The sequence below is a fragment of the Chlorocebus sabaeus genome, chromosome 11 (assembly GCF_047675955.1).
Source record: "Chlorocebus sabaeus isolate Y175 chromosome 11, mChlSab1.0.hap1, whole genome shotgun sequence".
Taxonomy (NCBI): Eukaryota; Metazoa; Chordata; class Mammalia; order Primates; family Cercopithecidae; genus Chlorocebus; species Chlorocebus sabaeus.
In genome coordinates this window covers 115,670,779-115,686,505 of record NC_132914.1, presented here as the reverse complement: position 1 = coordinate 115,686,505, position 15,727 = coordinate 115,670,779, and positions in this window count along the sequence as shown.

Here is a 15,727-nt window from a genome sequence, read left to right as displayed (position 1 = left end):
TAGAGTGATGTGGCTATCACAGGGGCCTTGGGAACACAATGGAGAGGCTTCTCCCTGAGTCTGGCTGGAAGGGCATGGCAGGAAAGACATCCTAGAGGACTCGAAGTCCAATTCCATCATGAAAATGAGTCCAAGTTGATCATTTCTAGAAGGTGGTTAAGAGAAGAGTGCTTGGACAGAGGGAACAGTATGGGTAAAGGTACAGAGGTTTGAGGGTACAACCAGTGCTCAAGGAACTGCAAGTCATTCAGAGAGGCTGCAGGGTAGGATATGTTGGGAAACCATGGGAGAGGTAGCTGGAGAGGTGAGGAAACTGTGAGAGATGCCCAATCTGAAGGGTTTGGTCTTGTTGGTTTAGCAGGAAGACAATTTTCCAAGGCAAAGTGACGACATTAGCATATAAACTACCAGGCATCCAAATGTCTAGGGGTGGGGTGTTTTAAAGAACAAACACAGATTCTGGGACCAGGAGACCTAAGCAACTACTCACACGCACTTGAGCAGATCCTTCCCCTCCCTGAGTCTGTTTCTCATCTATCATGTAAGGGGATTTATGTAGATGACCTACTAGGTGCAGTGTTTTCATTCATTCATTTATTTATTCAACAAATATTTGCTGAGCTCCTAAAACGTACCAAGCATCGTGTCAAGCACAAAGGATACAGCAGTGGAAAAGTCCCAACTATCATCTAGTTTATCTCCTAGGAGGAGAAACAAAAAGACAAACACATAAGTGACATGGCATCACTGATATGATTTGGATCTGTGTCCCCACTCAAATCTAACATTCAGTTAGATTAATGTTAATCCCCAGTACTGGAGGCGGGAACCTAGTAGGAAGTGATTGGATTACAGGGGTAGAGTTCTCATGAATGGTTTAGTACCATCCCGCTTGATTCTCTATAGTGAATGAGTTCTCACAAGATCTGGTTGGTTGTTTGGAAGTATGTAGCAACTCCCCCTGGCACCCCCTTCTTCCTGCTTGGGCCATGTAAGACACGCCTGCTTCCCCTTCGCCTTCCACCATGATTGTAAGTCTCCTGAGGCCTCTCCAAAAGCAGAAGCCACTATGATTCCTCTACAGCCTGCAGAACTGTGAGCCAATTACACCTCTTTCCTTTATAAATTACCCAGTCTCGGGTATTTCTTTAGAGCAATGTGAGACTAATACAGTCACTTATGGAAAACCCAATGAAGAATAAGATAGCAAGATCAGCAATGAGCAAGGAGGGGGCCTCTTTGAAGAGGTGATATTTGATTAGAGATGTTAGAGAAGTGAGGAAGAGAATTCTGGGAATGTCTGAAAATGACCACTCCAAGGTAGAGCAAGGAGGCCTCTGTAGCTAGAGAAGAGGGAGCCAGAGATAAACAGCGAGTGGGAAGGGGGCTGGTCATAGAGGGAGGCAGGAGCCAGGTCAGGTGAGGTCTCCCAGACCATGGTAAGAGCTTGCGATTTTCTTCTAAGTTTAGAAACCATGGGAGCATTTGAGCACAGGAGTGACACACTTTTCCCTGCTATCTAAAATGTTCACAGTAGCCCTATTCGTAATAGCCAAAAAGTGGAAACAGCCCAGATGTTTATCAACTGATGAATAGATCAACAAAATGTGATCTACCCACTATCCATAAAGTGGAATATTACTCAGTCATAAAAAAAGAATGAAGTATTGATACATGCTGCAATGTGTATAAACCTTGAGAACATGATACTCCGTGAAAGAAGCCAGAAAAAAAATTTCACAAAATGTCACATGATATATGATTCCATTTATATGAAATAATCAGAATAGGCAAATCTGCAGAGACAGAAAGTAGACTGGTGGTTGCCAGGGGCTGGGGTGGGGGTGCTGCAGTAGGGAGATGAGACTGACTGCCACTGTGCCCAGGCTTGATTTTAGGGTAATAAAAATGTCCTAAAATTAGATTATGTTTGCATAATTCTTCCGAACATATTTAAAACTATTAAGTTGTACACTCTAAATGGGTGAACTGCATGGTAAATTATATCTAATAAGGTTGCTTAAAAAAATTAAAGGAGGCTGAAGGTGGTAACTGACTCCTGTAATCCTGGCACTTTGTGAGGCCAAGGTGGATAGATTGCTTCAGCCCAGGAATTTGAGACCAGCCTGGGCAACAAAGCAAGACCCCATTTCTACAAAAAATAAAAAAATTGGTTGGGTATGGCGGCATGTATCTGTAGTCGCAGCTATTCAGGAGGCTGAGGCGGAAGGATTGCTTGAGCTGGGGAGGTCAAGGCTGCAGTGAGCCATTATCAAGCCGCTGCACTCCTGCCTGGGTGATAGAGTGAGACCTTGTCTCAACTTAAAAAAAAAAAAAAAAGCCATTCAAATCACAAATGTACACATAAAGACAAGCAACTCTCTGGCTGCTTTGTGGGAAGAGATTGTAGGCAGGCCAGGGCAGAGGCAAGGAGACTAGTCAGGAGGCTGCTGTGGAAGTCCAGGCAAGAGGCAGCAGTGACGCGGGCTAGGGTGGAAACAGTGAGGATGGTGATAAGTGGTGGGATGTGAGATCTCTTGAAGCCAGAGCAGAGAGGATTTGCTAATGAGCTGGATGTGTGTCACGAGTCAAGGTGAGAAGTCAAGAACCGGCATGAGCAATTGTGTGAGGAGTGGAGCCATTTTCAGAGATGAAGAGCACTTGAGGAAGTGCAGGTGTAGGGTAGATTAGAATCTGGTTCGGGTCATGCAATGTGTGAGATGCCCATTAGACACCCAAGAAGAAATGCTGAATAGGTCACCGGGTGTATAAGCCCTGAGACTAGGGAAGAAGTTCTGGCTGGACTTATCAATTTGGGTGTCAGTCATCAACCTAGGGACAGAATTAGAGCCGCAGGGATGGATAAGACCCACTAGGGAATAAAGGTAGGTAGAGAAGAGGAGGAAACCCACAACTGGACCTGGACACTTAGAGGATGGGAAGAAAAACAGAAACATCATGCTCCCCAAAATGTAGACACTCTGGGGGTTCTGAGAGTTCTCTGAATGTCTAAGGTTAGCCCATTCATGTAATTGAGCTTCTTCCAGCCCGTTTTTTTTTTTTTTTTTTTTGAGAAAGAGTCTTGCTCTGTTGCCCAGGCTGGAGTGCAGCGGTGCCATCTCAGCTCACTGCAACCTCCACCTCGCCGGTTCAAGTGATTCTCCTGTCTGAGCCTCCCGAGTAGCTGGGATTACAGGTACTCACCACCATCAGCTAATTTTTGTATGTTTAATAGAGACGGGGTTTCACCATGTTGACCAGGCTTGTCTCGAACTCCTGACAAGTGATCCGCCTGCCTTGGCCTCCCAAAGTACTGGGATTACAGGTGTGAGCTACTGCACCTAGCCTTGCAGCCCTCCTTTTAAAAATTATCATTGACCACTGGGCCTACACTTCCCAGGGGGTACTCGTTGCAGGGAGAATCTGTAAACACGAAAAGAATTTCCAAGATCAGGAGTTGAGATAAACTTTCTCTTTAGCCCTTCAAAGAATTCTGAAGTGTTGGCCGTCTGTGAAAAGAGACCTTTCTTTTCATCCTCCATCCACGTAAAAGATGCTCACCTTGAGCAAGCATAAGCAAGAAGGGCAGATTTATTATAAGAATATTGAAGTGTTTCAGCCAGGGGCGGTGGCTCACGCCTGTAATCCCAGCACTTTGGGAGGCCGAGATGGGCGGATCACGAGGTCAGGAGTTCGAGACCAGCCTGGCCAATGTAGTGAAACCCCATCTCTACTAAAAATACAAAAATTAGACAGGTGTGATGGCACGTGCCTGTAGTCCCAGCTACAGGAAGGCTGAGGTGGGAGAATCGCTTGAAACTGGGAGGCAGAGGTTGCAGTGAGCCAAGACCATGCCATTGCACTCCAGCCTGGGTGACAGAGTGAGACTCCTCAAAAAAAAAAAAAAAGAATATTGAAGTGTTTCATGGAATTGAAAGAATAGAAAATAGTATATTTCAAAATCGCCAGAAGATTTAAAATGTTCCCAACATACAGAAATGATAAATGTTTGAGGTCGCCGCGGATATCCCAGTTACTCAGATTTGATTGTTATATATTGTGCGCTTATATTAAAATATCACATGTACCTCACAAACATATACAACTATTATGTATCAGTAAAAAGAGCAGAAAACAGCTGAGCCTTAGGGACAATCTCTATGTCTTTCCTGCTCCTCCTTCTCCCTTTTTTTTTTTTCTCTCTCTCTCTCCTTTTCTCTCTCTCTCTCTCTCTCTTTCCTCCCTCTTAATGGGAGAAAAACAGCTACTCACCATTTTCTACATGTTACAATTTCAGGCACTAGAAACTACGTAACTTTTCTCTCAGCTCTAAGTCCAGACTTCCAGGGAAGCATTCTAATTGGTCCATCGTGGGTCTGCAAGTGTATTTCTGGACCAATCATCTAAGGCCAAAGGTGGCATCTCTTGGAGGTAACAACAGCTCTCTTGTCATCCCTATGATCAGAGTACCATTTGGGGGTGGGCTTTACCCAGAAGAAAAAAAGGAATTTTCCAATTTGCCAGAGGTAATTATTTGTTGGATAATCCTTCAATTTTTTTTTTTTTTTTTTTTTTTTTTTTTTTTTTTTGATAGAGAGTCTCCCTCTGTCGCCCAGGCTGAAGTGCAGTGGTGCAATCTTGGCTCACTGCAAGCTCTGCCTCCCTGGTTCAAGCCATTCTGCTGCCTCAGCCTCCAGAGTAGCTGGGACTACAGGTTCATGCCACAGCAATGGCTGTGTTTTTGGTAGAGACGGGGCTTCATCATGTTGGCCAGGCAGGTCTCAAACTCCTGACATCAATTGATCCACCCATCTTGGCCTTCCAAAGTGCTGGGGTTACAGGCGTGAGCCACTGCGCCCAGCCTAATCCCTTCAGATTCTGACAATCTTAAGATCTGAATACCAGATAAAATGTTTATGGTTGAAAATGGCTAATAGCATGACTTTCAACAACAATGGTATGCTTAGCAAGGGCTAGCACCATTCTGCAGCTACACGCCCCACATGGTAGCATTCTGTGCCCATCAGGGCTTAGCAGAGGAACTGGATTTGAGAATAAAACAGACCTCCACACCTCTCACTACCAGCCTCTCATCTCCAGACTTGCCCTCCCAGCCCTACTGTCAAAGAACACAGTGACCCCGTGGGACATACATGTGAGACTACAGATGATTTTTCCATTGCCAGCTCAGCTGAAGTGCATTTCTCTGCATCACACAGAGATGGCCCTGGCTCTCATCAGCACAGCTCTCACTTGAGCCACAGATGGCAAATGGAATGCTCATCCCCGCCCCTTGCTTCCTGGCCCGGCTGCTTGCACATTCCTTGACAATAATGCTGGTTCAAAAGCTGGCACGTGGAGCCAACCCTTGCTAGGCACAGCAGGGTGGGCAAGGCAGAAGGAAAGCTGGCAAGGAGGGAAGTAGGGGCTATTTATTTTATACTGGCCCCAGCAGCCTGGAAGGTACCATGAAGAGTGGGCAGCGAGACTGCAGCAGATGACAGAGCTTTATCAGGTAAGCGGTGGCAGCAGGGAGCACAGGAAAATTACAGCCCCACTTGCCAAGTCTCAGGGACACCTGCATCTAATTTAGCATAAGGAAGATGTTATGGAAAAGAGTTGCTGCCTCCCCCAGATGCAGACTCCTACTAAATCTAGTCTATTCTGTCTCCTAAACCTCTCTCCAACTTACTCCCTTCCCTCCATCCCCAACCCACCTGCTCGAAGCCACCACCATCTCTTGCCTGGAGAGCTGCATTTGCTTCCCAAATGCTCCATCAGTGTTCACTCTGGCCACCACATTTCATTCTCCACCCGGTGACCGGAGTGATCTTTCTAAGTTGCAGGTCTGATGACACCTCACTTCTGCTTTGGCTCCCCAAGGGATAGAGTCCAAAATCTTTCACACCAGCTCATAAGAGACTTCACCAACTGATCTTGGCCCACTCCAACAGCTTTCAGCATCAAAGAGGGTTGGGGTGTGTAGCAGATGCATTGGTGCCCCGCCCAATCCCCTTGCCTTTACCACACTGGCCCAACTTCCAATGGCCGGCACCTGCTTTCATTTGTCTGATGGCTTTCACTGGCAATCGGAGCCCACTTTGTTACACATGGCAGGATGGAAGTGCCAGGGAATCAATGCCCTCCGGGAGCAGGCCTCAAACAATGATTGATGAAAGAGGGAGTATAGACACCCCAGCTCCCTCACCCTTTGGGTGGGATAACAGGTGCGTGTTGACACTGGCTCCCAGAGTTACCCAGTTGCCCACAGTCATTAATAAACTCTCCCTTTCCTGGCTCCTTCTCATCACTGTCTCACTCCCTTATTCCTAAACTGCTATTCAGGATCACTTCTTAGATAAAACTCTTGATGGCCAGGCATGGTGGCTCACTACTGTAATCTAGCACTTTGAGAGGCCAAGGCAGGCACATTGCTTGAGCCCAGGAGTTTGAGACCAGCCTGGACAATATGGGAAAACCCCAACCCTACAAAAAATTTTGAAATTAGCCAGGCATGGTGGTGCACACCTGTAGCCTCAGCTACTCGGGAGGATGAGGTAGGAGGATTGCTTGAGTCCAGGAGATCGAGGCTGCAGTGAGTCATGATTGTGCCACTGCACTTCAGCTCAGGTGACAGAAAGAGACCCTATCTCAAAACAGACAAACTCTTGCATTCAAATCCTTTCTCAGGGTCTTCTTTGGAAAGATCTCTGAAAAACCAAGTATTTTCCAAAACCAGGTTATTCAGCTATGTATGTACTTATACATTTTAGCCATAAATATGCCGTAATATATATCTGCAGCCTCTGGACTTTTGCACAAGTTTCCTGTATGTAGCATGACCTCCTGCTGCCGTCCCATCTTCTGGATGGATCTTACTCTACCTTTAGCTCAATCTGTAGCTTAGATCTACATTCTTGGGTAGAATTTCTCTCACCTTACCCACACCTCTCCCGCACCCCCACATATGCACACAAGTTCTGTTTCCCTTGGAATTTGCTCCCCTCCCCTCACACTCTAGTTCTCTTTTTTTTTTTTTTTTTTTTTTGGAGTCTCACTGCATTGCCCAGGCTGGAGTGTGCAGTGGTGCAATCTTGGCCCACTGCAACCTCGGCCTCCCAGGTTCAAGTGATTCTCCTGCCTCAGCCTCCCACGTAGCTGAAATTACAGGCGTGTGCCACCATGCCTGGCTAATTTTTGTATTTTGAGTAGAGACAGGGGTTTTGCCATGTTGGCCAGGCTGGTCTTGAACTCCTGACCTCAGGTAATTCACCCATCTTGGCGTCCCAAAGTGCTGGGATTTACAGGTGTGAGACACTGCGCCCAGCCTAGTTCTTTTCATTGTTTATTGCGCCTGTAACTGTGTGTTCAGAGCCGTGTTTCCCATCAAAATGTAAGCCCCATGAGAATAGGGATTGTGTTTGTGGGCTCATTTCTGTATCCCCAGAGTGGAGTACAATACAGATGCTCAACAGAGAGTTGAATAAATGGTGCTTTAACTTCAAAAAAATAGAAAAAGGAAAAAGGTGTAATATCACGCAGATACGGAAATGTTCAACACATGTTAATTGAATAATCACAGCCACTATCACTCAGCACACCCAGTGGGCCAGGCATCCTGCCAAGAGTTTCACAAGCATCACCTCAATTAACCCTCATAGGCTGATACTGATGTCATCTCTGTTTGACAAAGGAGGAATCAGAGTGAGAGAGAGGTTAAGTCACTTGCTAAAGGGCGCACAGTAACAAAGGGCAGAGCTGAGATTTGAACCCAGAGAGTGTGGCACACAATGCACATATTTACCTGCAAGGTTCTCCTACCTCTTTCCCTGCTGTAATGATACTCCAGTTGTAGAGCTCTTCACAGCACCTGGATGAAGCCTTCTCCCCCTCCAAAGGCATGAATTGAAGAATCACTGGGGATTTCATGAACCGGATGGCGTTCATTCATTCAACCAGTTATTTCTAAAGCACCTACTATGTGCCAGGCACGAGGAAAGAGTGGTAAATAAGACAGACACTGTTCCTGCCCTCCCCAAGCTTACAGTCTAGTAAAAGAAACAGACACTGAATGAACAAACATGCAAATAGGCACATAATGGGCAGTTGTAAACACTATGAAGACAATGGGGATGGGAGGCACTTGACTTAAATAGGTCAGAGTTAATTTTAAGTGAAGACCTGAAAAATGAGAATTTGACCACTGTGGAGGGAGCAGGACAGAACATTTCCCATCAGACAGTAGGAAATGTTGAATGCTATTCTAGATACAGTGGGAAGCCATTGGCAGGGGGGGTGATATGGTTTGGCTGTGTCCCCACCCAAATTTCATCTTGAATTGTCGCTCCCATAATCCCCACATGTCATGGGAAGGACCCAGTGGGAGGTAATTGAATCATGGCAGTGGGTTTTCCCATGCCCTTCTCGTGATAGTGAATAAGTCTCACGAGATCTGATGGTTATAATGGGCAGTTCCCCTGCACACGCTCTCTTACCTGCTGCCATGTAAGACATGACTTGGCTCCTCCTTGGCCTTCTGCCATGATTGTGAGGCCTCCCCAGCCATGTGGAATTGTGAGTCCATTAAACTGCCAGCAGTTGCCTGTGAGACAGAAAAGTGCCTAGAGGAGCCCCTGACCACCTGGCTCTGAGACTGCTGCCTAGAGCCATATGTCCTCACCAATATCCAGCAAATGCTGCAGTTCTGTACATTCGGTTCATCCAGTTCATCTCAGCCCAGACTAAGGAAACCTCAACCACAACCAAAAAACATCCAGGGTAGAAAAGGAATTAGGATGTCACCAGGCACCCCGAAAAGTGACAGGGAGAAGAATACAGGCCTGAAATATCCACTGAGAACAACCTTGTTCTGTTTAAGCGGCTCTCCTCTCATTCTCTGCCTCATTTAACTCTTTCACGTACGTTACCTCATTCTATCATCAAGAGGATGCAGGTAGGTGCATATCATTCCACCCATTCCCACAGATGGGTAAACTGAGGCTTAGCAAAGTGAAGTGACCTGCCAGCTCAGAGCCAGGTTCTGAAGACAGGGCCCTCTCAGCCCAAGTCCAACAGCACTTCTATCACCACTCAATGGCTTGCTGTGAAAACCTTCTTAGAAGCTTGCTTTTTATTGATTTTGTTCTATGTGCATTTTTACCATCTCATTATCAGCCAAGAGCTGGTGGGGGAGGAAGGTGAAGGAGAGTGGGAAGAGCAAGGAGGCTTAAACGCATCAAGGGCATGATCCTGAGAAACTGATTTGAACTGAATAGAAATTGGCTTCCCGTTATCTTTGCAGCTACAACATTTGCAATTTAGGACCTGACACCAAACACTGCCACTGTTTTTCTGGTTAAATCTCCTTCCTAGGAAGATAACCATTTAAAAAATTCTCTGTAACCTATCAGGCAGACTAAGCTCCTCTGAAAGACACATACTGCTGCCCAAGTCCACACAAAATTCCAACCCCAATATGCGAAGCACCACCACATTTACATGGGGCGAGGAAGTAAGATAAATTCACAAAGCCTTGTATTGAGCCAAAAATAAACAGGAGACCTGAATCCATGCCTCCCTACCCACACCCTTGCTGAGCGACTCTGCCCCTAATCACAGCCCCTGCTTTCCTGTGTGCCTTAAGAATGATATTCAGCCATTACAAATACAACCATACTGCAGGCTCAAATACTGAAATCCTTCAAACACATTGATATATTCCCTCCCTGAGTGTCCTTAAGAAGCTCCATCAAAAACAATAAAATGTGTCATCTCATCCACCAAAGCCCATATGCAAAGAGGGTTTCAGGTCCAGTTGATTCAGCTGCTCCAAAGGATCCAGGCTGGTTGGTTGCTTGGTTGGTTGGTTGGTTGGTTGGTTGGTTGGTTGGTTGGTTGGTTGTTTTGAGACAGACTCTTACTCTGTCACCCAGGCTGGAGTGCAGTGGCACGATCTTGGCTCACTGCAACCTCCACCTCCCAGGTTCAAACAATTCTCGTGCCTCAGCCTCCAGAGTAGCTGGGATTACAGGCGTGTGCCACTATGCCTGGCTAATTTTTGTATTTTGAGTAGAGACGGGGGTTTTGCCATGTTAGCCAGTCTGGTCTCAAACTCCTGACCTCAGGTGATCCACCTGCCTCTGCCTCCAAAAGTGCTGGGATTATAAGCATGAGCCACTGCACCCAGCCAGAACCCATGTTCTTGCTGTTCCTCTGCTCTGCCATCCATGGTTCAGACTTCACTCTAAGTCTGATTTTCAGCACGGTCGTATGGATGTCAGTGGCATTTGCTGCTAATGCTTTCCTGTTTCAATCTAAGTCTAAGAGAACCTCTCCCGAAATAACAGACACTGAGCCCTTTCCATTAGTCTATTTAAGCCAGCTAGAGTCTTGTCACTATGTCTGAATCATTAACAGTCACCAGGGACATGCCCCACCCAGGGATAGTTAGCAATGCCTGGAGACATTTTTGTTTGTAGCAACTGGGAGAGAAGGAAGTGGGTGCTACTGGCATCTAGTGCAGAGAGGCCAGGGATGCTGTTAGATATCCTACAATGCACAGGACAGCCCCACCATGAAGAATTATCCTGTCCAAAATGTAACACAGAGCTTGAGAAACCTTAGCTTAGATTAATCTACAATGGGGTTAGCAAACTACAGTCCAGAGACCAGATGCAACCCACTGGCCTGTTTTTGTAAATAAAGTGCCACCAGAACACAGCCACACACTCATTTGCAAGTTGTCGATGACTGCTTTCATTGTGATACAGACCATTTGCCTTCACTCCTAAAGCTTAAACTATTTACTCTCTGGTCTTTTTCTGAAAAAGTTTGCTGACCCCTGGCCTAGGTCTACCCTTAAAGCTGGGGTTGGGGAGAATATGTGAATAAAATTAGGGTTCTGTTAGGAAAGAGGGAAAAAATTGGTGTTGGGAAGTAACAAACAGTAAACACGACCATGAGAAGGTCTACTTCTAAAGACCTCACTGTATCCCATAGCTCTCAGCAAGGACCTTATCAATGAAACTTTACTTCTACTTAGAGGACTTGTACAAAAATTAGGTGGCTAGATAGGAAAAAATAAGTTCTAGTATTCTTTATCACTGTAGGATGACTATAGTGGACAATAAAATATTCATAGTTTCAAAATAGCCAGAAGAAGGATATTGAATGTTCCCAAAGAAATAATAAGTGTTTGAGATGATAGATATGCTAATTACCCTAATCTGATCACTATGTGTTATATGTATCACAACATCACTAGGTACCTACCCCACGAATATGTACAATTATCATTTGTCCATTTAAAAAGTTAAAAAGTTTAATTAAAAGATGGGAAAAATAAACTAGGAATTTAGGCCTTACACAATTTTTAAGTTGCTAGGAGGTGTGAAGACCCTGACCTTCCACCCAATAATTAAGATTTTTGACTCCTACTACAAAGAGACAGAAATGATTATCAGAGCATTGGGTCCTGAGCCCCTAAAAGTCAGGCCTGGTGTTGGCTCTATGGAAGGCCAAAGTCACAATGAAATCAAGGGAGAGAAAAAAGAAAGAGTAGCAAGGAAGTTACTTAGCAGAGAAAATCACAGGATGGAAGGAGAGAGGCACAAAAAACAAGCATCCCCAGAGAGACAAAGAAACATGGCTGCTTGCAATGATTGATCCCATGATGCTTTACAGTTCCCTGATATTTCACAACACCTTTTCAGTAAGTTTTTTTTCCTGAACAAGTCCAAGTGGGTTTCTGTTCCTTGGAACCAAAATATTCCTGAGGAAGATGAGACCCACTGAATCACTGGACACCTTCTGTATTAATCCATTCTCATACATTCTCATATTGCTATAAAGAAGTGCTTGAGAATGGGTAATTTATAAAGAAAAGAAGTTTACTTGGCTCATGGTTCCACAGGACGTACAGGAAGCATGACTGGGGACGCCTCAGGGAACTTACAATCATGGCAGAAGGCGAAGGGGAAGGAGGCACATCTTCACATGGCCAGAACAAAAGGAAGAGAGAGGGAGAGTTGCCTGCCACACACTTTTAAAGCAATCAGATCTCATGAGAATTCTACCATGAGAACAGCACGAAGGGGAAATTTGCCCCTATGATCTAATCATCTCTCACCACACCCCACCTCCAACTTGCGAATTACAATTTGGCATGAGATTTGGGCAGGGACACAAAAGGAAAGCAAAATCGCTCCCTCTCAGGGGCAAGGCAAATATTTGCCCAAAAGGTTGACTGGCTTCTTCTCTCTCCTTTGATCCTAGTCACCCAGGGATTCCCATTCCACTTGGCAGGAGGTTGGGCAGACCCAAAGACCTGACATAACATTTAAGACTTAAAAACTAAAAAAACCTAAGTGGGAAAATAGTACCTGACTTTTTATAAATACTTTTAATAGTAAATATAAATGGTTACCAGACTTGTCAAATATAAGTCAATATCAACTCTCAAAAAGGACTAAGAAGGGAAAAAAACTTCAGTGGAAAAAGAATTCATAGCCATTTCTTTTCAACTTGTGATAATGTTACTTTGATCTTTCTGTTCACTCAGCCTGGTTTAAGTTATCAGAAGCCCACCACTAAATGCCCTCTTCCTATTACTTCTTTATTTGATATTATAATTGAATGAGAACTATTATATTCTGGCCAATGTTCCTTATCTGCTGCTTCTCTGGGCAGGGGTTGGGGGGTTGTTTTGTTTTGTTTTTTTCCTGGGAGCACCTGAGGCAATATTTAGGAACAAAATCTTCTCTCTGACTTCCTCTGGAATAGATTCTCTTTGTTAAAGCCAGAACCATTCACTTCCTAGAGGCAAATCTGTCCTATAGGTATTTCTCTGGAAGCCACCATCTGGGTTTCCAAGCTGCCCATAAAGGATGGAGGATGGTAGTGCTGAGTTTCTGCCTCTGCTATTTGCAATCCACCTTCCTCAACCTGCAGCCTTTGGAAAAGGGGCCACCTCTATTTGCACCACAGCTAATAAGGCAGGATCAATCAAATAATGATTCTGAGCTAAACAAACTGATTTCTTCCCAGCCTCGTTGTGCAGAGAGAAAACTGCTAGATGAAGCAAGATCACAGTGAAGTCAAACACTTCATGTGAACATATTCAGGGAACACGCTGCAACTATGTGCTGGGGTCTACAGACAGAGACAGAGAAGGTACAGTCCACACCCCTAAGGAAGCCACAGTCTTAAGCAAGGCTGTCCAATAGAAATATAACACAAGCCACATTTGTAATTTGAAAGTTTTTAGTAACAACATTAAAATAAGTAAAAAGGAACAGGTCAAGATAATTTAATAATGCTTTATTTAACCTGAAATATCATCATTTCCACATGTAATCAATACCAAAAAAGTATTAATGAGGTATTTTACATTATTTTCCTATTAAGCCTTTGAAATCCAAGATATACTTTATGCTTACAGCCATCTTCATTCAGACCAGTCACATTTCAAGTGTTCAATAGTCATATGTAGCTAGTGGCTACTGTACCGGGCAGCACAGTTTTAGAAGTAGAACAGATGTATACACAATTATAAAACAACATGAAGATACACCTACTATGTACTCACAAAAAATACATTTAAGAAAAAGAAACAGGGCAAGGTATGGTGGCTCACACCTGTAATCCCAGCACTTTGGGAGGCCAAGGCAGGCTGATCACTTGAGTCCAGGAGTTCAAGACCAGCCTAGGCAACATGGCAAAATCCTGTCTCTATAAAAACAAACAAACAAAAAATAGCCAAGTGTGGTAGCATGCGCCTGTAGTCCCACCTGCTTGGGATGCTGAGGTAGGAGGATTGTTTGAACCTGGAAGTTTGAGGTTGCAGTGAGCCATGATCATGCCACTGCACTCCAGCCTGGGTGACACAGTGAGATCCTGTCCCCTCAAAAAATAAAAATAAAACAACATGAAGGAAGAAGACAGCAATAAATGGAAAGATGTCCCATGTTCATGGATTGGAAGACTTTACATTGTTAAGACATAAATATCACTCAAAGTGATCTACAGATTCACTGCAATCTCTATCAAAATCCCAAGTGTTTTTTACAGAAATAGAAATATTCATAATAAAAAATCATTCATAATTTAAAAAATCATTCATAAAAAAATCATTCATAATAAAAAAATCACATGAAAACTTAAGGAACCCTGAAAAGTCAAAACAATCTTGTAAAAGAACAGAGTTTAGGTCTCACATTTCCTAATTTCAAAACTTAGTCCAAAGCCACAGCAATCAAGACAGCACGGTACTGTCATAAAACAGACAATGAAATTGAATGGAAAGCCAAGAAAGATAAACAAATGGCCAAAAGCACATGAAAAGATGCTCAACATCACTAATCATTAGGGAAATGCAAATGAAAAGTACAATGAAATACCACTTCATTACACATTGAGATTTGTTTATCTTCTTTGGAGAAACGTGTTTTCAAGTCTTCGGCCCCTTTTAAAACTGGTTATGTTGTTGTTATTGAGTTGTAGGAGTTCTTTATATATACTAAGGTTGCGGTGAGCCAAGATCACGCCATTGCACTCCAGCCTGGGCAACAAGAGTGAAACTCCGTCTCAAAAAAAAAAAAAAAAAAAAAAAAGGTGGTTGCCAGGGAGTGGAGGGAGGAGGAAATGAAGAGCCAGTGCTTAATGGATATAGAGTTTCAGTTTTGCGAGATGGAAAGTGTTCTGGAGATAAATGCACAAGATGAATATACTTAATGCCACTGAGCTGTACACTTAAAAATTGTTAAGATGGTAAGTTTTATGTGTACATTGCCACAATTAAAAAGGATAATTATAAGGCAATTGAAAAAATAACACCATGAAGGGCCATAACCCAGAGAGGAAGTTGTAGAGACGCCAAACATCTGTGGAAGACTTAGAGTATCATAATTAAGAGTTGAAGTTTCAGCGACAAAGAGGCTTTCATCCAATACAGTCACTTGGAAAAATCACATTCTCTCTCCAAGCTTTGCTGTCCTCATCTGCAAAATGCAAGTATTTAAAGGGCCACCCTCCCAGATTCCTGGTAAAGAATAAGTACGTGATGCAGTCAGCACAGTGCCTGGCACAAAGAAACCTCTTCTGAAATGTCAGCTGGTATTGTTATTGTTATTAATATAACAAGCAAGGGAAGAGGGGCACATATCAAGGAAGGCTTCTTGGATAAGGGAACACCTGAGAGGAGTCTTATTTTTTGAGAACGGGTCTTGCTCTGTTGCCCAGGCCGGAGCACAGTGGCATGATCACAGATTACACAGCCTCAACCTCCTGGGCTCCAGTGACTACAGTCACATACCACCATACCCAGTTAAATTTTTTTTTTAGAGACAGGGTCTCACTATGTTGCCCAGGCTGGTCTTGAACTCCTGGGCTCAAGCAATCCTCCAACCTTGGCCTTCCAAAGTGCTGGGACTATAGGCATGAGCCACCATACCCTGCCTCTGAGATGGGTCTTAAAAATGAATGAGAATTAACTCCACAAATAGGGAGGGTGGAAAGAAATTTCTAAGCAGAGGGACAACTGGTGAAGACACAATGTAGGAAAGAGGTATATTATGTGCTTTTTCAAACATATACATCTATATATTCTTTCCCACACACACACACATAAATGGGAACATGCTATTCTGTGTCCTGCTTTTTTTCACTTATTAATAGATCAGTTCTTGTGGTGACAAAAAATGTTCTACAGTAGTGATGATGGCTGTGCAAT